The sequence below is a fragment of the Mustela nigripes genome, chromosome X (genome assembly GCF_022355385.1).
Source record: "Mustela nigripes isolate SB6536 chromosome X, MUSNIG.SB6536, whole genome shotgun sequence".
Taxonomy (NCBI): Eukaryota; Metazoa; Chordata; class Mammalia; order Carnivora; family Mustelidae; genus Mustela; species Mustela nigripes.
In genome coordinates this window covers 17,600,595-17,624,881 of record NC_081575.1, presented here as the reverse complement: position 1 = coordinate 17,624,881, position 24,287 = coordinate 17,600,595, and the positions used below count along the sequence as shown (strand labels likewise).

The 24,287-nt window shown below is 43.1% G+C and overlaps 1 pseudogene; it reads right to left on the bottom strand.

Annotated features, from left to right (window-relative positions):
- Nucleotides 1-1,378: 1,378 nt before the first annotated feature.
- On the bottom strand, nucleotides 1,379-2,871 carry LOC132007736 (elongation factor 1-alpha 1-like; annotated as a pseudogene).
- Nucleotides 2,872-24,287: the final 21,416 nt, after the last annotated feature.

The window sequence follows — 24,287 nt, the reverse complement described above, 5'->3', positions numbered from 1 at the left end:
AAAGCAAAGGTACACCCAGTGCTTCTACGGAGCAAAACAACCTCAGATCACCTATAGGAAGAAGGATTGAATTGGGAAAAGATATTTCCTGCCCTCTCACATGAAAGGGAAGGTAGTTTGGCTTAGTGGAACAGACGGAAGTCTTGCAAGACTGTTTCCAAGTTCTTGGTCCTTGACTTGGGAAGAGTCACCTTAACCTCGCTATGCCTTAGGATCTTCATTTACAAAATGTTAAGCCTTGCAGCTACTCAACAAGTATCTGCCCCTTCATTTGCATAAAAGATTGGCCATCATTTGGTTATCAGTCTAGCTTATGCTTTGTTTAATGTCTGCTATCAACAGTTTCTCTGCAGACAAATTTCAAGTCCACCCGAGAATCCACAGGGTTCAAACAGGATTTTCAACACAAAGCCCTTTTGGCCCTTCAGTGTACATGAGAAATGGCTCAAGGAGGTGTGTCTCACCTTCTGATCCCCTTGGCTCAGGACAGTGCATGTGGTGTTGCTTGGATGAGACTCCTATTAGGGGGATATCCGGGAGTATGTCAAAGATCCCTGAATCTTACCATTTACAGCTCAGCAAGTTTCTGGGATGGGGGTAGAATTTGATGCTATGGAAAGTAACTTTTTTCCGCAGAAGGAGAGATGTGATGAGAGCAGTCTTCAAATATCTGAAGAGCCATCATGTGGAAGAAAGCATGAACTTGAACTTCGTGAGTCCAGAGGAAGGGATCAGGAGTATGAAGCAGAAGCCTCACAGGTGTGGGTTCCAGCTGAATTTAAGAAAAATGGTACTAAAGGCAAAAGTGGTTCAACAAAGAATAGGGCCGCTTGAAGTCTGTTGGCAGGTAGCATTTAAGTAGAGGCCTTGTGTCTGTCTATTAAAATGCTATGAAAAAGCTTATTGGCCAGATGGACAATTGAGATAGACAGTTTCTCTGTAGATCCTTCTAATACCATAGGAGTCTATATGAATGTGTGGGACCCAATCACATTTGAGCAGGCTCCCAGTCTAGGAGCACCTGGCTGCCTCAGTTGGTGGAGCTTACAACTCTTGATCATGGGGTTCATGAGTTTGCTTCCCACACTGGGTGTAGATAGTATTTTATTTTCATTAAACTTTTGTTTTAATGGGTCTCAAAATTCTGTGACAGATTTTTGGTCAAGTTGTTTCCATTAAAAAGTACTGATTTTAAAAACTAATAACTTAAAACTGCCACACACACAAAAATGGTCCACAAAACATTTTCCTTCCTTCTGAAGGTTTTATGATGCATTGTTATCATTAACCAGTCTTTTACTATTCAACTTAAATGGCCAATTGACACAAACAGTTCTGAGACTGTTCTTCCACCACTGATTAAGACTGGGGTGGCAGGTATTGGGGATAATATTCATTTAGGCTTCTGAGCTTTCTGGGCAGACTTGGTGACCTTGCCGGCCCCAGCTGCCTTCTTGTCCACGGCTTTGATGACACCCACAGCAACTGTCTGTCTCATATCACAAACAGCAAAACGGCCCAGAGGAGGATAGTCAGAGAAGCTCTCAACACACATAGGCTTGCCAGGAACCATATCAACAATGGCCGCGTCACCAGATTTCAAGAACTTGGGACCATCTTCCAGCTTTTTTCCAGAACGACGATCTATCTTCTCCTTCAGCTCAGCAAACTTGCAAGCAATGTGAGCTGTGTGACAGTCCAGCACAGGTGCATATCCAGCACTAATTTGGCCTGGATGGTTCAGGATAATCACCTGAGCTGTGAAGCCAGCTGCTTCCATGGGTGGGTCATTTTTGCTGTCACCGGCCACATTGCCATGACGAACATCTTTGACAGATACATTCTTGACATTGAAGCCCACATTGTCCCCAGGAAGAGCCTCACTCAAAGCTTCATGGTGCATTTCAACAGACTTGACTTCAGTTGTAACATTGACTGGAGCAAAGGTGACCACCATGCCAGGTTGAAGAACACCAGTCTCCACTCAGCCCACAGGGACAGTACCAATACCACCAATTTTGTAGATGTCCTGGAGAGGCAGACGCAAGGGCTTGTCAGTTGGACGAGTTGGTGGCAGAATGCAATCCAGAGCTTCAAGCAGTGTGGTTCCACTGGCATTCCCATCTTTACGGGTGACTTTCCATCCCTTGAACCAAGGCATCTAAAAACAAGATTGTCCATTAGCGTTCCCCAAAGAGTTGTCATTTAATGTCAAAATTTGACCCATCACTTTCTCTCGAAGTCTTGACGTCACTTACATTAGCACTTGGCTCCAGCATGTTGTCACCATTCCAACCAGAAATTGGCACAAATGCTACTGTGTCGGGGTTGTAGCCAATTTTCTTAATGTAGGTGCTGACTTCCTTAACGATTTCCTCGTATCTCTTCTGGCTGTAGGGTGACTCAGTGGAATCCATTTTGTTAACAAACAATTTGTTGTTTTACACCTGTAAGCCAGAAGGGCATGCTCACGGGTCTGCCTGTTCTTGGAGATACCTGCTTCAAATTCACCAACACCAGCAGCAACAATCAGGACAGCACAGTCAGCCTGGGATGTGCCTGTAATCATGTTTTTGATAAAGTCTCTGTGTCCTGGAGCATCAATGATGGTCACATAATACTTGCTGGTCTCGAATTTCCACAGGGAGATATCAACGGTGATAACCACGTTCACGTTCAGCTTTCAGTTTATCCAAGACCCAGGCATACTTGAAGGAGCCTTTTCCCATCTCAGCAGCCTCCTTCTCGAATTTTTCGATAGTTCTTTTGTCGATCCCACCACATTCGTAGATCAGATGACCAGTAGTGGTAGACTTGCCTGAATCTACGTGTCCGATGACAACAATGTTGATGAGTCTTGTCTTTCCCCATTCTGGTTTAGGTTGAGCGGTGGCTTTCACAACACCTGTGTTCTGGCGGCAAACCCATTGTGGGAAAAAAAAGCTGTAGAGAGTATTTAAATAAATAGATAAATCTTTTAAAAGATTTATTTACTGTGAGAGCCTGCCTTTGGGGGTTATGTGGTTATCTTTCCCTCAGCAAGCCGAAAACATCCTGCACCTCTCTTTTCTATCACCTGACATTGTAGTCAAGGCATGGTTGTCTACTAATAGTGAAACAAAGGCCTCCAGAACTTGTGACTTCCCAGAGGTCATCCTGAATATGTAGAGGAATTTGAAGCAGAACACAGATTTCCTAACAAAGCCCATTCTCCTGTGACAGCCCACACAATGCAAACCATGCTCCATTGCTCTGGGATAGAAGAGGCTCACTTGACCAATTTGCAAATCCTCTCACTGTGTTGAGATGGGTAGAAAACAGAATGTGAACTTTCCAAGTTCAAAGTCTATTTCCTACTGGGAAAATGAGACATCTGGTTCGTAGTTAAATCAGATGGATCCTAAGGGATCTTTGACAATAGGTTGCCTTTCTAAATCTGCCTTTTAGTAATTTAAACATACATGCATCTGAAACATATGGATGAAATGTACAAAAAGCTAGGGATGCTGTTGGATTGGCAAACAATGAATAATGGTGTAGCAGGGATTTCCAAGGGATTGATAGTCTATTCTGTCTCCCCCTTTGCCTAGGTATTTTGCTTCCATCAAGCAAGAAGTATTTAGTAAGAATCCACAGATTTTCAGCACCTGTTGTGTTGGGTGGCAGTTAAAAGCCTATCTCAGTGAGATAGGCTTCTGATCCTGAAGAAGAAAATATCCTGTGTTTTGGCAACATGCAACTGTGAAGAGCAGCAATGGCGCAACACGTTCAATGTGAACACCACTGTCTTCTGGGAAACAGAGCAAACTTCCATTGTGCACACTGAGTATTACACTGTAGGGTTGGGGTGGGAAGAGCAAGCATGAGAAATTCATAAAACATATGGACGGGAGGAACTTGCTGTTAACTGGCCTGTCAGTCATCCATTTTTGCATTAAAGCTACCTTAAGCAAAGATGTTTCTGCTTTGGAGGTCCCAACACATCCATGTACGTGTGTGTGTATGTTTTGGTTATTTACTTGGCAATGGACATTTAAAAATCGAGGCCTTTACAAATCACGAGTTATAGGTCCTATAGCCAGACTCTCAGACTTACCATTAACTCACTTGGAAAGAGGCTTGTGAAGACCCGAACCCAGCATTTTTCTCATGACCTTGGCTTATGAGCAGAAGCAGGCATGGGAGAAATAGGATAATTTCTCCAACATTTCAAGGGTGGGGCAGAAAGCATTCTGGCTTCAAGAATGCAGAAAGGATAAAAGGAGTTTCAATAATAATATTTGATTAGAAATGCAAGGAGCTATAGTTTTTTCTTCTTTTTTTTTTCAAGATTTTGTTTTTAAGACATCTCTGCACCCAACATGGAGCTTGAACTCACAACTCCAAGACCAACAGTTGCACGCTCTATTGACAGAGCCAGCCAGATGCCGCAGAGCTGTAGCTTTTTCTGAAAAATAAGCAAGCAATGGGAAATTATGGACCACAGGCTTTAAAAGGCACTGATAAAATGTAAATCTGATGACCAACTGTTTCTTTTATTTCAAACAATAAACACAGATCACTGGCTAAGTATATATTTTGCTTATATCTCTATAACAGAAAACAGAAAAGAAATTTAAAAACTTTAAGGCTTTAAGTGTTTTTGGGCAATTAGACTCTGTTTTTTTTTTTTAAAGTCTGAAATGATTAAAAAAAAAAACTTTAAAAAATGACATAAATGTTCACTAAAATACATGAATGAGAAAATCTGTAGCAGCACTATTCGTAACAGCCCCAAACTGAGAACAACCCAGATGTTCATCAAACATAAAATGGACAAATGAAAGGTCATATTTTAATGTCGTTAAATGCTGCACAACAGTGAAAAAGAACACACTACAGCTATGCAAAACAACATGAATGGATTTCGCAGACACACTGTTGAGTGAAAGAAACCAGCAAAGATACATATCATACCATTGCATTTCTATGAGGCTCAAAAAGAGGCAGAAGTAATCTATAGCCCCAGAAGTGGAAATGGTGGCTACCTCTGGGCAGGGGATGTTGACGGGCAAGGGGTGGGGCAAGAGAGAATTTGCAGGTGCTGTAGCAATTTGAGTACTTGACCAAATGTTAATCACATCTCAATGAACACCAACGTAAACATTAAAAAAAGAAAAGTCATTTGATAGCCTTCTCTCTGGCTCTTCTTCCTGGATTTGCCATTCCTCAGATCCATCCTCCCGTGCTGTATCCCTTTCTTTGTTCCTGGTTTCAGCCCAGAGGACACTTCTTTATCCCACTGCATTAGAGTGGGCTACATACCTGTATGTCTGTTTGGCCATGTTGTAAGTTTCCAGGGGAGAGAGCGCCTATTGGAATCACCTTATTCCCATGCCATGGCAGGCACCTGGCCCCATACTTTAGAAGCCTCGCTCTGGCCCTCCTTTGGCTGCACTGCTCCCAGAAGCAGGAATCCCCTGGATCAAAGAAACATGCCCAGCCAGAGTCGTGCCCTTCCCTTCTAGTGCCCAGGACCTAGGAATTTCCTACCTAAATAAATGGCCTTGTGCCTGCTTCTAGGGTCTTTGCAGGTCCCTGTCCCCTGTCCATCCTTGTAAGGGTGGAACACACAGCACGGGAGGGCCAGGGAATCCACACACATGCGTGAGGCCCCTCATAAGACAGGACAGAGCTGGGATGGAAGAGAAGGGGGTCAGCAGGTCAGGCTGGGGACTGGGAACCGACAGCTGACCCATCTGTGCTGTCCTGTTCAGTCTGCAATGCTACAGAATCCAAGAATTTTATTTTTTTAAGATTTTATATATTTATTTGACAGAGAAAGAGAGAGAGGGAACACAAGCAGGGGGAGTGGGAGAGGGAGAAGCAGGCTTCCCACAGAGCAGGGAGCCCGATGTGGAGCTCAATCCCAGGACCCTGGGATCATGACCTGAGCCGAAGGCAGATGCTTAACAACCGCACCACCCAGGAGCCCCAGAATCCAAGAATTTTAAACTTGAACCTGAGCTTCCACATCGTGATAAAGATAGGCTGTATTTGCTTGAGGTAGGAAGGCAGAACACATTCTATTAAACAGTGTTAGCTTAATTTATAACTTGTAAATCTTTAGACATATGGTACGTGCGATTCCCTTTGTACATTTGTCCTGGATCCCACATATGTTGGGGGCAGGCTTGGCTGACATATAGTAGCAACTCAGTATGTAATTAGCTGAATGACTGTCACGGGCTCCGCTGTTTCCATTTCAGATTTCCATTTCTATCACCAAGTCTAAATGCAATTACATGAGGAAGTCCTATCCACTTGTTCCAAAGCAATTCATGTCACTAAAATGGCATACCAAAGATGGCTAGAGTTTTGGTCCATCAATCCAACCTGCGTCTTCTCCTCCCCACCCCAAGACACATACACAGCCTGTGATAACAAAAGTTTTGCTGTATTTTCTGTCTATCACCTTCAGGGATCATTCTAGCCTGGACCTGGGTTCCTCCTCCCTACTTAATGAGCCTTTATGAAATGAATTAGCACATGTAAAGTCTTTGGGAGTTTTTTCTTTTACTTGCACACAAAGGCTTTAGACAGATGGTTTCTGACTACGGATCTTTCAGCCTTCTGCGCTAGGCAGGCCCTCCCGGGCTCCTGCTTGCTACCTCTAGGTGTGGGGCGTGTGGGGGAGGCTTGCATTTTGATAGCGATTTTAGCCGCTGTGGTGAGAAGCATATATGGGCAGAGAGAAGGGGAGACATTTCCATAGGGGATCAGCAGTGTGTACAGGTGCCCCAACAGAATAAGCAGGTACCAGGTGAAGAGCGAGAAGCAGAAGAGTCCGACTAAGACAGCAGGTCCCTGGTTCACAGACATGGCCCCAGTACCTAGCACTGTGCTGGGACATAGTAAGTGCATGATAAATATGTACCAGATTTTAAAAATTACCGAATGGGTCAGTGAAGTGAGGATCGCAGTTGTGGAAAAGAGGCAGGCTGAGGTGTTTGCTCTTGGTGCTGGAGGCAACAGGGAGCCACTGAAGGTTCTTGAAGAGCGACTGATTTGGTATGTGAAATGTTTTTCAGAAGACGTAGCTGATATAAAGGAAAGACTAGTTAAGAGGTGAACGTGAAGAGGGCGAGGAAAGGTCAGCAGGGAAGGTTGTGCTGATTCACTCTGCTTCATCCCATGTCAGGTGTCGTGCCCCGAGCTTTGCATCAAGTGAAATCTCAATGTTGGAGGAAAAAGCACGATTGTGAGTCTTCGTTTGGTTTTCCATGGGCCTGATTTTGCATAAGCTTCCCATCACAGTCTGTGGATCTGGAGACAAGCGCCATACGCCACATAACAGGATTTTCATGATGGAGTGAGACATAATCCTTAATGCTATGGGTGCCAGGAGCTGCCCATCAAAGTCACCAAATGTTACACAGAAAGGCACTTATGTCTCATTGCAAGGGACCTTTTCTCCCCTACGATCGGAATCACCGAATGCGCTGCAGAGCCCGAAGTCTTTTGTATCAACCGTTGGATTTCTGAAGAAGCACTGTTCCCATAGGACCAATTTGCCAACACACAACAAATTCCAATAGGAATACTACATGAATGCCTTCAATTGTCAAAAGCTCCCCACCCAATTTACCCAGGCTAATGGAATTGGCACCGACCCCAGTGTTTGCACTGGCGCATGCATGCTGTTCCAGCAAATGAGGGAGATACACACAGATGTGCATTCTGGCCACTCAGGGAAACTTGCACATGGTCCAGCATAGAGACAATCATGAAACGATGGTCTCCAGACCTGAGGCTCAGATTCTTAATAAGAGCAGCTACCTTGGGGTGCCTGGGTGGCTCAGCCAGTTAAGCATCGGCCTTCAGCTCAGGTCATGATCTATAGGTCCTGGCATTGAGCCCCATGTCAGACTCCCCACTCAGTTGGGAGTCTGCTTCTCCCTCTCCCTTTGTCTCTCCCCCCACTTGTGCGTGCTCTCTCTCTCTCTCTCTCTCACTCAAATAAATAAATAAAATATTTTTAAAAATAAAAAAATAAAATAAAATAGAGCAGCTACCTTTTACTAAGGACTTACTATATGTCAGCCCCCAGGAAACTTCTCAAATCTTCCCTAATTTCATCACATAGCTGCTTTATGGGGTTGGGGTTTCATCATACAATTTTGCAGGGAGGGGGATAAAGCTCTTCATAAATTAGAAAGATCAAGCCAGGACTCAGACCTCCAAACTAACCAGCCACCAGAAGAACTGCTCCTTATTAGTTATAAAAACTTGGGCAGGGGCACCTGGGTGGCTCAGTCAGTTAAGCATCCAACTCTTGGTTTTGACTCCAGTGGTGATCTCAGGGGTCATAGGATCAAGCCCCACATCGGAGTCGGCTTGACATGACCTCCCTCTATCCCTCCTCCCACTCACACCACCCTCTTTCTCTCACTCTCTGAAATAAATAAATCTTAAAAAAAAAAAACAAAAAAAAAAACCAAAAAGAACTTGGGCAATGGGGCACCTGGCTGGCTCAGTTGGAAGAACATGCAACCCTTGATCTCAGGGTCATGAGTTTGAGTCCCACATTGAGAGTAGAGAATACTAAACAAACTTAAAAAAAATAACAACTTGGGATGTCACCTAGCCTCCCTGACCCTCAGTTTCCCCACCTACAAAAAGGGAATACGAATAGTACCTACTTTCCAGAGGTACTGGAAAGATCAGATTATCAGATAGCCTGGTGCCATGTAAATAATTCAATAAATGGTACTATTATATTAATAGGCTATTAATATGACCAGACTCTCCACCACTAGGCTTTATGGCTTCTAACTTCAGGAGTCCTTGATAGATTTTGGCTTCCTTGCCCAGCTTGAGTAGCTAAAACCCAATGCACACAAATACTAACAGTATTAATACAGATGAGTTCCCTCCCCTCATCTCTGGAATTCATTATCCTAGGCACCATCTTGAGAGAACTTGGATTTCCAAAAGTATCTTCTAGGAAAAAGAATAGGAAGGAAACTGAAGGAATGGTATGAGTTAACATAAGAACAAAAGTAAGAATCCTGTCCATTCTCAGTATGCTGCTGTAATTAAAAGCAAAGATCCAGCTTTGTCCAAGAGACTAGAGTGCAGTGTTCTTTGTGGAAAAGCCGTCAGAGCTGAACTGACCAGACATAGCCACTCCATCTATACAGCTTGGAACCCTGCAAAACAAGAACTTCATCAAGCCAACCAAAGCCACTGGACCTAGGTATTTCTGGGTCTTTGTAGATATTTTTCTACTCAGACATTAAAAAAAAAAAAAAAAAAAAAAAAAAAAAAAAAGCCCTAGTCACCTCTGCCTTCACAGCCTTGTCAAGCTGGAAAAAGGGAATCCATCTTCCTATGACCATTTGGAGCCATTTGTATAAACCAGAAGCAAATTAGGATTAAGGTCAATTGCTACCTTAGGCCCAGGTTCTTGGGAAATTGGCGATACTATTATCTTGCTGGTTAGAGTTCACTTATTACATGGAATGCACAAACTGTTAAGATTTTTTTTTAAAGATTTTATTTATTTATTTGACAGAGAGAGATCCCAAGTAGACAGAGAGGCAGGCAGAGAGAGAGAGGGAAGCAGGCTCTCCACTGAGCAGAGAGCCCAATGCGGGACTCAATCCCAGGAACCTGAGATCATGACCCGAGCTGAAGGCAGTGGCTTAACCCACTGAGCCACCCAGGCTCCCAAACTGTTAAGGTTTTAGAGAACGAGGGCACCTGTGTGGCTCAGTGAGTTAAGCCTCTGCCTTCGGCTCGGGTCATGATTTCAGGGTCCTGGGATCGAGTCCCACATCAGGCTCTTTGCTTGGCAGGGAGCCTGCTTCCTCCTCTCTCTCTGTCTGCCTACCTCCCTGCCTACTTGTGTTCTCTGTCTGTCAAATAAATAAATAAAATCTTAATAAAGATTTTAGAGAACAAAAGTGTTAGAAAAGTTACAACAGCTCTAGACCATGGGTCCTAATGGCAGAGAAGGTGGCGTTGGCCCGCATAACTGATTTAGCATACATTTTTCCCAGGAGTAATCATCTCAAAGCATTGGCATTTTGCTTTCTTGTTCCTTCTCTCTTCTTCTCTCTTCTGCCTTTGCATGTATTTCAGGGCATAACCCGAGGCACTCTACTTCAAGGAAGCTTCTCTTGACCAACTGCTAGAGTCTTCATTATCTGAGCAACTTAGCTAGCGTATATCGTCACTTGCTGCATTGTGCTGTTTCTGCTACAGTTGTCTAGGGCTAATATTATCACTAATTACTATTTCATTAGCTGTTCAGATATGTATGTCTTCTCACCCCATTTAGTCCTTAAAGACTGGGAGTGCATAGTTCTAAAACATTATGATTTATCCCAAATGTTTCCAAAAAGACTTCAAGATGGATGGGCCTCTTGTCTTAGAATTATTTCTGCCTTTCACAGAATTTAGCACAGTTATACCCAAGAAAGTACATTATAAATGTTTGTTGAGTGGAGGAATCAATGAAGGATGAGTCCTTGGCCCATAAAAATCCAGTATATTCATTTGGGTCCTGAGCCTCACAGTGAGAACCAAAGTAAGTCCTCCCCCACTTTCCTGGGTACCCTGGGCCCACTGCATGCAGCAAAGGCAGGCATAACCCCAAGGTCCATGGCACAGGAAAGGAGCAGCCTGCCAGGAACTGGAGAATCCACAAAGAATCATTAGACTTCACACTGAGCCTTCTCCAGGACTTCCCAGTATCCAGGACTTCGAAATAAATATAGAGATATCGATGGCCCTGTGTCCCTTTAAGGAAACACTGAGTTTATACAACTCATAAGGCCTCTTTGCTGTTCCTTAAACACATCGAGGGTGTTCCAAACTCAAGGGCTTTGCACTCCTTCTTCCCTCTGTCCAGAAGGCTCTTTCATCAAATATCCCCATGACTCATTCTTATTGTCTCATGCTTTTGGATCTCAGCTCAGATTATACTTCCTGCTTGGCTTCTGCCTTAGTGCTTGCGGTCACTTGATTTAATGCTTATTTCTTCATTTGTTTATGGACTGTCTCTCTCTCTCTCTTTTAGAATGTAAGATCTAGGTGGGTGGAGGGTGGTACTGTGTGTGGTACTTCATCTTTCTCACCATGCTCCCAACAATCACCACGATCCCTGGCATGCTGTAGGTGCTCAATACATCTTTGTAGAATGAATGAAGACAGTGAGAACTTAGCTATAATAAGCTTGGACCCTTGGAGTCCTCAGAAATACTCCCTAACTGCATGTACAGAATTGAAAATTCTTTCTCTAATTCTCATTCACAGAGTAATGTCAGCTTTTATTCACACATTCATCCCATATTGTAAAAATTCAACAGCAAAAACTATACTATAGTGAGTTAATGTCTTAAGACTTTATTATGTTCCAGGTGTGATACTAAGGATTTTATACATGGCATTTTATTGAATCCCAAAACAACCCTGTAGGGGAGTACTTTTCATATCCCATTTTGCAAATAAGGAAACTGAGACTTGTAGAGGTTAAGCAATTTACCCAAGACCTCATTGCTAGGAAGTCATGGTTTGACTGTTCTTACCACGCAGTGTAAGTGGAATGGAGAAGGACATTGTCCAGTCATTGAAGACCAGATACTCAGAATGGGCAACTATGTGACTGAGCTTGGGCGGCCAGGAGAGTATCCATAGAATAGGGAGGATGGGTGTGGGGTGAGAGAGGCCCGAGGGATGGGATCATTAGAAGAACTAGAAAATGGCCAGACTAGACTTTGAACCCATGGCTCTCTAGCACCAATGTCCATACTTTAGGTCTCTATGCTAGACGGATCATACCATTTGTGTGGTTGCCTCTTCCTGGAATGTCCTTTTCTTCCAATGTCCACCCTTCAGCCTCCTGTATGAAGCCTTCCTGATCTTCTTTTCCCATGCCCACAGGCAGTTGGCTCTCTTCTGCTGTCATGAGGTGGAAAATATGGGATAACATGAGATCAGGGAGCAGGGAAGTGCTGGGGCCTCTGGGATCAGTTAGCCCTGGGCTGGAAATGGCAGAAAGGCCCCAAAAGGCTTGTACTTAGAAGTCTCCACTTGTGTTGAGGTTGTAGAAATTCTGGAAAGTTCAGGGTAAACAAGAAAGTAACCTAGGCATATGCTCTCTGAAGCCTTCCCTAATTTCATGCTTCCCCACTCCCAACAGAAGTAACCAACAGAGGCATTACTATAGAACAGAAGACCAGGGGAGGGCACACCATCCTTAAGTGGCAGAGGCAGGATTGGAGCCATAGTCTGAAAAATCCATGCTCCTTTCCATGTAACAATTTGCTGATTACCCTGACATCAAAGACTATACACTCCAATTCCATACCAACGGAGTCTGTGGAATGAGCAGTGAAGTACACAGAATGACCACCCACACATTCATTTAATCAGAAGAGTGAGCATCCTTGACCTTAATAAACATCAGCCCTGGAGGTGCCTGGGTGGCTCAGTCAGTTGGGCTTCCGACTCTTAATTTTGGTTTAGGTTGTAATTTCCGTGTCGTGAGAATAAAGCCCAACATCGGGCTCCATGCTCAGCATGGAGTCTGCTTGGGATTCTCTCTCTCCCTCTGCCTCTTCCCCCAATCATACTTGCTCTCTTTCTCTCTCTAAAATAAATGAAATCTTCAAAAAAAAAAAAAGAGTTTAATAAACGTCAGCCCCACCATAGCTCTGATTGCCTTTCATTAACGTCATCCTACTAAGTATCCTTGAATTCACTGTAGCCTTGATTCAAGGCTATGTGTTCACCCTACTAGTGAGCCTTTATCTACATGATAATACCTAATGACCTACCACAAACTAACCCCCAGCCCCTGCCGCTCACAGGTACCCTCTCGGCCCTTCTTATAATATCCAGTTTAGTAATATGATTCTACTTTAATTCAACCTGCCTTCTATCCACAGACTTAGCGACTAATGTTTTAACTCTGTATTGGTGATGATGAGACATGATATGAAAAAGTACATTCCAAGGCCACCACACACCAATCGTCTTAAAGGGGCTCTGATATGGAATAATCCTTTTTATCATTCCAGAAATCTTTTTTACCGGCTTTTTCTGGGCTTGCTACCATTCATGTCTAGCCCCACCACCTGAACTAGGAGGTTGCTGACTGCCTGTTGATGTTAATCCTCTAAATCGTGACACTTATCTAACTGGGAGCACAGGTGACTAGGAGATCCGCTTGGGATCTCTTTCTTATGGCTCCAGTTCCTCCCACCCCAGCCCTTTGCCCTAACCTTGTAGTAACTCAGTGATGGCAATGCTCAGACTTTTCTCCTAGAGGTCAGCAAAACATAAGGTTGGGCAAGAAAACAACGCTGTCGGGGCTGTACAGGTAAGAGATGCTGGGGACAGAGCTGGATACAGCTGAGGAGGCTTATTCAGGAATCCTTGGTCTGGATGCCTTTCCCTAGGTCCAGGCTAAGTCGATCCTATGTTTTGTTTGGCAGGGGGGGGGGGGTGTTGCTGTCTGATCCTTCTGTTAAGCTTCAAATTAAAACACCTGGTTATCTTACCAGCAAAATGGGTTTATTGGGGGAATCGAGGGATCCCAATTTGGGACATGCAAGCTGAGACAAACCATAGGCAAGTCCAGGGAACCAGGGAGAGGAACATCACTTCATAGAGAAAAAAGAGAAAGTAGGGAGAGGTCGCTCTGAGTGAAAGTCTATTGGAGAAAAGTAGGGAGTTCAGGCGGGTGATGGTGCCTCATTGGTTAAGCTGTTGCTGGACTAGGAGAAAATCTTCCTTCCTCCTGCTGAGGTAGTAAAGTGAACTTCTTCCTGCCCAGGAATGTGAAGTAAGCTGTGACTCAATGCCATTCTAAGTAAGGTTTGCCTTTATTAATTTTCACACTCCGTATTCTGGCTTTGCAAGAGCTTGACTTCTTAACTCCAAGCCTGGGTTCCCGTTCCAGCACCTACTCAAGCCAGGCTTCTTCTTCAATTCATGTCTGTCCCCCTTCACCCTCCACTCTGTGCCTCAGCACCCCTTTGGTCTATTGTCTTGTTTCTTCTGGAGGTGACAGGGGGAAGCGTCTGAATTTATCCACCTGATTACCGCCACATACCATAACCTCCCACGTGGGCACTGGCAGAAGAGGGAGCTGTATGAGAGGAGAAGACCATTATGACATTAAACAATTTAAAATGCACACAAGCTCTGGGGCAGAATGTTTTTAAAGTAAATTCTACACACAATATGGGGCTCAAACTCACGACCCTGGATCAAGCATCCAAGCCAGCCAGGTGCCCCCAGGGTAGAATTTTTTAGCCAGGGTTCTCAACCTGTGGTCCACGGATCACCAGCCTCTGAATTACCTAGGGAACTTCTTAAGAATACAGCATCTCGGGCCCCAAAGCCAATTCTACCGAATCTGCTCTTTAGCAACTTTCCCAGGTGCACTAAAGTTAGAGACCCAGTGCCTTTTTCTGCCTTAACTGTTCAAGCTGTGGTTCTCAACCTTAGATGCATATCAGAATCACCTGAGGAGCTCAGAAAACTACTAGCTTCTGGGGTCTCACCCCCGGCAATTGTAATTCAATTGGTCCGGGGTTAGGCCTGGACATTTCAGGAATTTTAAAAGCTTCCCAGGTGTGTGGTCAGAGTTGAGAACCATTGGCTTAGAACAAATGCACCCAGCCCCGCTAGAGAAGACCTACTCTATTCAAAGTTGTACATGTGTATGTATTTAAATACGTCTATATGCATAAATTATATTTAATATTATATTTAATATAGAATAATATAGAATAAAATATTTATAATTATCTATTAAAATATATTAAAAGTAAAATATACGTGAAATTTAATTATCAATACAAATATATTTCATAAATGTTCAGCTCTACTGGGCTTGATGTGTAAAGCAACATTTCTGAGCAGAGTTGGAATTCTGTTGGGGGTGGCGCAGGGTCTGGACCACAGGTCTGTCCCTGGCCCAGGTGACCTTAGCGCTGTGGCATCTGGCCTTGGTACCATCTAAGCTTTATCCTCTGTTGGGCTCATCTCAGTCTCTCTTAAGATCTGCTGATCAGTGTAAAGGTGAAGATCCAAAGAGCCGACTTTTTTTTTCCTGTTCCCTGCCCCCATCTGAAGAAACCAGATTTGCCGGAAGTAGCTCTCAAGTTCACAGCTTCAAGCCTCATAAAAGGCTCGGGACCATTTATGTGTCTTAGCTGTGACTGATGAATAGCCATCCATCCTCCTGTGACTCGAGTCGCTGCTTGTTGTCATAGTAGGTAAGCAATTGTATAAATTACCTTTCATCCAAGTCACAAAATGCGTTTGCCAAAATGATTTCTTCTAGAATGGTAAAAGTGGAAATAGAGTGCACAGAGAGAAATTGAGTTTGCTCCAAGGGGCTATGAATGCACCATTAAGGAAGCCTCGAAAAGAGATTAGCAATCCATCTGGTGTGTTTGCACATCATTTAGTGCCATTTTGGGGGCATTTCTGAAGCAATGACAGTCACGGTAGGGAGGAAGAAGAGGAGGTGCCACTAGCTATTAAGACCATATACTAAGAGGCTGTAGTTATCAGGGTGTGCAGCTAGGCAACCCTCCACCAGCTCTGACCTCAGCTCAGCGAGAATTGCAAAACCTCCGAAGTTTAATAAAAATCAATGCTTGGATTCCAATGCCAGGAGATTCGTTAAGACATTGTTAGAAGCTTCGGGCCAAGTTCTCTGAACAAAACGATTCTCCGTACCCTCTGATTGCTCTCTCTCTCTCTCTCTCTCACACACACACACACACACACACACGCATGCGCACACGCGCGCATACACACACACACACACACACACACACACACTCTGTCACTGAAGAAAACTGACCAATAGATGAATCTGTACCTTTTGATACATCATTTTCCAAGCCAAACTGTGAATAACCTTAGTTAAATACAGGACATCTTAGTTAAATTTCCACTGAAAACCCCCATACTCTAGTAATTTTTAAATCAAGATATAAATATAATCAGAATATTATATAGGAATCATGTTGTAACATAGTCACTTAAATTTTATACAAAATATTTCTCCTTTAGTAGGCAATATATTTTCTTGTGTGGCATTCTTTTTTTAAAAAAAGATTTATTTATGTATTTGACAGAGAGAGAGTGAGCACAAGCAGGCAGAACAGCAGTGAGAGAGGGAGAAGCAGCCCCCTTCTCCCCGTGGAGCAGGGAGCCTGATGTGGGGCTCCATCCCAGGATCTTGGGATTATGACCTGAGCCAAAGACAGGCAATTAACTGACTGAGCCACCTCGGCACTCTTGTGTGGCATTCATGTATTCTCCTTTTTCTTAAAGATCTTATTTCTTTATTTGGGGGGCTGTGGGTAGAGACAGAGGGAGAGGGAGAATCCCAAGCAGACTCCACACTGAGCATGGGGCCCACTGTGGGACTCAATCTCATGACCCTGAGATCATGACCTGAGTTGAAATCAAGAGTCAGATGCTCAACCGACTGAGCCACCCAGACGTTGCTCTCCTTTACCGCTATTAGAAAACTGTACCCCCTGCAGTATACCTACATGGAGTAAGATGGGTTACAAGTTCATGTACCTCCTCAGGGCATTTAGGAAGTTTGTCTACCTCCGATGCTCATCCTTGTTCCACAAGCTGAAATCCCAGCCACTGGGCTATCTTCTGAAATGATTTTTCAGAGTAGATTAAAAGCGATGTTCATAATGAAAATACTTATTTCCTGGCAGAAACACAACCTAAGTGAAACAAGGAGAGAAGGCCACCAAGATCTGCTGCTCTGCTGAGAAACTGTAGTCAGTTGGTTCTGAGTTCATCTGCTTTATTTTCTTTTTTGATCAGAATTGGAAAGGCATTGTTGGGTTTGAGTATGTGATGTGCATGAGGGCAAAAACAATAAGATTTCTAGGAATAACCTAACCGAAGAGGTAAAAGATCTGTACTCTGAAAACTATAGAACACTTACGAAAGAAATGGAAGAGGGCACAAAGCAATAGGGGAAAATTCCATGCTCACGGACTGGAAGAACAAACATTATTTAAAAATGTCTATACTACCTGAAACAACCTATACATTTAATGCAATCCCTATCAAAATACCACCAGCACATTTCACAGAGCTAGAACAAACAGTCCTAAAATTTGTATGGAACCACAAAAGATAGCCAAAGAAATTCTGAAAAAGAAAAAGCTGGAGGCATCATGATTCCAGACTTCAAGCTCTATTACAAAGCTGCGATCATCAAGACAGTGTGGTACTGGCACAAAAATGGACACATAGAACAATGGAACAGAATAGCGACCCTAGAAATGGACCCTCAATTCTATGGTCAACTAATCTTTGACAAAGCAGGAAAGAATGTCCAATGGAATAAAGACAGTCTCTTCAACAAATGGTGTTGGGAAAACTGGACAGCCATATGCAGAGGAATGAAACCAGACCACTTCCTTACTACACACATACACACACAAATTCAAAATGGATGAAAGACCTAAATGCGGGACAGGAAACCACTAAAATCCTAGAGGAGAACACAGGCAGAAACCTCTTCGACCTCAGCTGCAGCAACTTCTTATTAGACACATTGCCAGAGGAAGAGAAACAAAAGCAAAAATCAACTATTGGAACATCATCAAGATAAAGAGCTTCCGTACAACAAAGAAAATGGTCAACAAAACTAAAAGGCAGCCTACAAAATGAAAGAAGGTATTTGCAAATGACTTATCTGATAAAGGGCTAATATCTAAAATCTATATAGAATGTATCAAACTCAACATCCAAAAAGCAAATAATCAAGTCAAGAAATGGGCAGAAGACATAAATAGATATTTTTCCAGAGAAGATGCACAGATGGCCAACAGTCATATGAAAATATGCTCAACATCACTCATCATCAGGGAAATAAAAGTCAAAACCACAATGAGCTTCCACCTCACACCAGTCAAAATGGCTAAAATTAGCAACACAGGAAACAACAGATGTTGGCAAGGGTGCAGAGAAGGAGGAACCTTCTTGTACTGTTGGTGGGAATGCAAACTAGAGCAGCCACTTTGGAAAACAGTGTGGAAGTTCCTCAAAAAGTTAAAAACAGAACTACCCTATAGTCCGGCGATTGTACTACTTGGTATTTACCCCAAAGATACAAAAATACTGATTCAAAGGGGCACATGTACCCCGATGTTTTAAACAGCGCTATCAACAATAGCCAAACTACGGAAAGAGCCCAAATGTCCATTGATGAATGGATAAAGCAAATGTGGTATACACACACACACACACACACACACACACACAGGAATACTACTCAGCTGTCAAAAAGAATGAAATCTCACCATATGTAATGACGTGGATGGAGCTAGCGTGTATTATGTGGAGAGAAGTGAAATAAGTTAGTCAGAGAAAGACAAATATCATGTGATTTCATTCATATGTAGAATTTAAGAAACAAAACAGATGAACATATGGGAAGGGGAAAAAGAAAAGGAGAGAGGGAAGCAAACCATAAGAGACTCCTAACGCTAGAGAACAAACTGAGGGTTGATGGAGGGAGTTGGGGCTGGGCCAGATTGGGGGATGGGGAGGAAGGAGGGCACTTGCAATGAACACCAGCTGTTACATGTAAGCGATGAATCAGTAAATTCTACTCCTGAATCCAAAATTACACTCTATGTTAACTAGCTAGAATGCAAATGGAAATTTGGAGAAAAAAGAAAAATAAAGTCCATGGGGAAAGGAAGTTTGGTCAGTTTTGATCACTGGACAGTTCCCTTGTATAGTTAAGTGGCTTACTCATAGTAAGCACTCAATAAATACTTCATGTTGTTTTTTATTTCTTTTTTTACTGAAGTATAATTGAAATACATTATATTAAAGGTATACAACATAATGATTTGACATTGGTATACATTGTGAAATAATCATACATTGTCTCTTTGCCCTCTGTCACGTGTTTACAACATTATTTTTTTTCTTCAATGAGAACTGTAAAGGCTTACTTGGCAACTTTCAAATTTGCAATATGAAGTCCTCATATTGTACTTTATGTCCCCATGACTTGTTTCATAACTGGAAGTTCATACCTCTTGATCCCCTTCACCCATATTACCCACTGCCTAACCCACCTCCCATCTTGGCAACCACTAATCCGTTCTCTGTGAGTTTTGTTTCCTTTGTTCATGTGCCTTATTTTTTAGATTCCAGATATAGGTAAAATTGTATGGTATTTGTCTTTCTCTGTCTGACATTTCACTTAGCATAAGACATTCAAGGTCCATCCATGTTGCTGCAAATGGCAAGATTTCTTTTTTTAACAGCTGAGTAGTATTCCATTGTGTGTGTGTCTGTGTGTGTGTGTGTGTCTATCACATCTTCTTTATCTATTCATCCATCAGTGGACGTTAGTTTGTTTCCATATATTGGCTATTATAAATAAGACTGCGATGAACATATAGGTACATATATCTTTTTGAATTAGTATTTTTGTTTTCTTTGGATAAAAAAAGATATGGAACTGCTGGCTCAAAGTGCTGGTTTAATTCTAAATTATTTAAGGAACTTCCATTCTGTTTTCCATAGTGGCTGCCTCAGTTTACATTCCCACCCACATTGTATGAGGGTTCCCTTTCATCTACATCCTCACACTTGCTTCTTGTCTTTTTGATACTAGCCATCTGACAGGTGTGAGGTTAGATCTCACTGTTGTTTGGATTTGCATTTCCCTGATGATGAGTAATGTCGAGCACCTTTCCATGTGTCTGTTGGCCTCCTGATGTCCACTGATGGGAAAATGTCTGTTCAGATCCTCTGCTCATTTTTTAATGGGACTGTTTGGTGTTTTATGTTATTGAGTTGTAGGAGTTCTTTATATATTTAGCACAGCAACCCCTTATTGCATTGCGACTTGCAAATATCTTCTCCTCTTCAGTAGGTTGTGGTGGGGTAATGCTTGGGGGACAGCACCCCCACTGGCACTAGCAGGGTAGAGGGAGAATGCAAAAAAAAAAAAATGACACCCACCCACCTCTCCTGCCTGGAGGGAGACACAGCAGCCTCCTGCCCCTCCTGCAGATGAATCACCTTCCCTTGTGGTCTAGATGCTGTTCAAACTGCAGTTTCTGTGCTGGGTCCCAGAACGAGTGAACATGTACACAAGCTCTTTGGGAAGAAAGCCTCCATTCCCCCCAGTCCTGTGGCTTTCCCGGAAGTATGCCCCATTGGTTTTCAAAACCAGATGTTTGGGGCACCCATCTCTTGAGGACAGGTCCCAAGGTTTGAAGTGCCTGATGTGGGCCACAAACCTCTTGCTCCTCAGGGAGACATTCCACATTTGTGAGATCACTCCTGACTGTGAGTTGTGGCACCTGGGGTGGTATTTTTGGCAAGGCCATGTCTCTCTCTCTCTCTCTCTTTCTTTCTCTGTCTATCTTACTCATCTCTACATGTACTTTTATCCTTTGTTGTGGAGGAGCTTGTTCAGGTACTGTTCCGGTCTTTTCGAGACCGAATTTTTTCCACTTGAAGCTATAGATTTTTTGTGTCTGTTGCAGGAGCTACGCTGCCATCTTAAATAGCCTCCTGTTTGTCGCTGTTAACTGGAAAGCAGTTATGAATGTAAAATCCAGACAATGGCTGTGAGCGTAGGCTCAGCTGTTCCTGAAGCCAAAGAACAGAGAAAGGGATGAGACTCCTCACCCCTCCCCTGTGTTTCTTGGTCTTGGCCTCACTGACTTCTCAAACCCCTGCTACAAATCTAGTTCAAAGTTGTGTATCTTTGTCCTGAACTGGCCACCATGATGAGGTGGCACAGCTGGGATGGGGGGGGGGGGGGGCACGCTGTCTACTGCAGTAAATTGGCCAAGAGAGCAGACAATGGAGAAAAAAGACGGCGTGCATCCCGAGGGCGTTGGCAGCCTTGGTGGACATGGTGCTTCTAGCCTTACAGAAGGGCAGCCCAAGTGGGGTGACATGCACAAGCAGGACTCCTGACTGGGCTACTAGGGACAAGAGCTGCTTGTATCCAGAGCCATGGAACCATTCAGAAAAATCTTGACAAGATCCACATGGCACCGAGCGAGCAACAGAGTCAAAATAATCAGGGTCCACCAGAAAGAAACTTTACCACATTGGCCAAGACATAGGTAGTCCATTTTATATATTGAGGTAATTCTAGAAGCTGAGAAAGATTCTTTTCTCAGAATAGCATTTGTCAAGAACAACCTAACCATTTACTGACCAGAAATGAATGATCAGCATAAAAGCATAGGAATAGAGAGAAGAGTCATAGAGCATGACTTCTATAAACTAAAAACTCAATTTGTAAAGTTAATGAAACAATAGCAAAAGAGTAAATTTTGGGTGGAGAGAAAGCACCCATGTCCCAAGACCCCAATTTTTTCCATTTTTGCATGTTCCCTACCTCCCACGCTGATCTATATTCAGACTTTTAAAAATACATATATGATAATCTAAAAATCATTTATGATGTCTTACTTATATAAGTAGTATATATTCATAATAGAAAATTAATCCAGATAAGCAAAATGAAAGTTAGAACTGGTTAGAATTCTACCACTCAGAGAGAACCGCTGTTAGCATTTTGGTGTATATTTCTCAATTAAAAAAAACTATACACACACATAAATGCATACACACCCTAAACATCCCATTTAAGAAACTGCCTTTTGGCTTAGTAACAGTAAACGTATGTCCCTATCGATAAATACATCATTAAATAAATCCATCCATCCATCGGTCCGTCCATCCATCCATCCATCCATCCAAACATACATACATACACACACAGGTACCTTCAGCTCTGGTTCTAACCCTGGGGTCCTGGGATCAAGCCCACTTCTTCCTCCCCCTCTGCCTGCCACTCTCTCTGCTTATGCTCCCGTTCTCTTGTCTCTGTCAAATAAATAAATAAAATCTTTAAAAATAAATAAATACATCATAGTGAGATGACTTCTTCTTAATGAGCTTTCCCAGCCTTATAATGCTAGAAATATTTTATTGTCAAATTCTCAGGAATACTGCATTAAGCATCTATCAGTTAATCAAGGCCTGATCCATTACCCGGTGTGTGCCCGGCACAGAGTAGATACCGTGGAGAAGTATAAAAATATCCACCAGTGGTCACCTGCTTACTATGTGCCAGGCACTGGGCTGGTGGCACATTTGCAAATGTTCTCTCCCAACCCTTTGAAAGAGACCACTGTTCCTGCTAGATGAAGAAACTGAGGGAAGAGCAGAGAGGCGTTTAAACTGCTCTAGAAAGAGGAGGGGCCCCAAAGTGAAGATACAGCCAGCCCACTCTTGCTCTCTGAGAGACTAGTTTGGGAGTTGAGCTGTGTGGTCATCATGTAATTTGAAATGGTCTGGAGCAGGGTGGGCGGGACAGCAAGACGAAGAAGGAATCTTGACTTGTGTGATAGAGATAATGAATTCCAAGAGCCAGGAGGCATTAGAGAGATCCTTATTGGTTGGAGCAATCAAAGCCATCATCACAGGAAGGTAGAATCAGGGATGGATCTAGAAAGATAAGCAAGGAGGACATCCTGGATGGGGGGCCAGGAGGTGGGGGAACCGCAAGGGCAGAGGCTTGGTGGTAGAAATGTAACACTCGATGAACTTGGCTCAGTAGGGACATGAGTCTTGGCTCAGTAGGGACATGAGAGGAAAGGGTTTGCCCTGGCAAGGAGCAAAGCTGCACATTGGACTGCCTGCACGCATGGTCCTGGGCAGTGTCAACAGAGAGTCCCTCGTACTCTGACAATATTCGGGAAGCCAAGATATGTAGAACATTCTGTTTCCATATGGTTAGTTAGTTATGAATTCCAGAACTTGGAAACCTTGCAACCTTTGGAAAGAACCAGACTACATATTAAGGGGTTAAAGTTTGAAATGTCATTTTCCATTTCTGTCCAAATGAGGTTGAGAAATTTGGGGATGAAGGGGAAAAAATTAAACTTTCCATGACCGGTTTCTTGCACGGTATCTGAATGATTTGGATCACAGGTTGACTTGGTGGTTGCTGCTGAATGCTGAGACCCAAATCAGTTCTGATCATGTAAGATTTTCAGCATCAAAGACAGATCCTGGGGCAGAGTGGCAGGAGTTGGGTTTTAGAGTAGGGCACGATATCGAAATCTCTTTTGATTATCTTTGATAAAGCCATTTCTTTAAAAGGAAGTCTTCCTCCCTAGTTTGATCTGTCATTTGCATCTGACCCTCCCCCCCCAAAGAAGTGACCTTCTTTTAGCTATCCTATTTGATGGGCTAGACATGTTCTAAAACTAGGTTGCGTCTTTGCTTACAAACCAGTCTCCTGATTTCGGTGTGTAGGTACAGATGATTTCACTGCATTTCTAGCTAGTTCAGACACACATACATACATACAGCTTCTTTAGCTACATTTTTTACTTTTCAACCAATTATTTCAATGACAAGTAGATCCAGCCTAAAGATAAACAATATTATTTGTATCTGTTCCACTTCAGTGACTCAACCACAGTAGAGAAGGGTTCAAAGGTCATCAATAAGAGATTGGGTTTGATTTTCAAGTTCTCTTTGAAATCACAGCAAACACAGTGTTGTAATCAGGCCCTGTCTATAATGTTTGGCTTGAATGCCAGTGAGAGGCTCTTGGGAAAACAGCATGTGAGTCTTCAGAGAAGACTGGAAATCAGCTCTTCCCCAGTTTGTTCTCAGCATCCAAAGTGGGTCACTTCTCTATAGAGATGACAGAAACAATGTAACCCTGTGAACCCTCTGGTCTACTAAGGTAGGTGGAGTGATTGGTCTGAGAGACTCACAAGGTGACCCAAGTGGAGAATTACGATGGCCAAGTGGCTTGGACTACTGTTAATCCATTCTGTCTTGAGATTTGTGGTAGCGAGTCATCTGCTGGCATGGGATTAATCCTGTTTTGTAGGAGTGGACAGCGCAAAGATCCCACCTGGATCTCATACAACATGCTGGCCCTAGAGCTCAACATACTTCTTCTGTAATAATTCTTAGCTAGAGCATTCTGCCGAGTTTATATCATCAAGCCCAGTTATGGGGGAAGACTGGAAGTACTACCATCCAAGCTCAAGACCAGATACAACTGTCTGCAACCCAAATCTTCCTGTTTTACACAAGCAGTATTCTCAGAAGTTGGCTTTCCTTATCAACTCAGTTAGTGTGGTCCTACAGTAGAGGAGACAGGCGATCTGAGATTGAGTTCCACTACTCATTAGCTGTGTGACCCTGAGTGAGTCATTTCA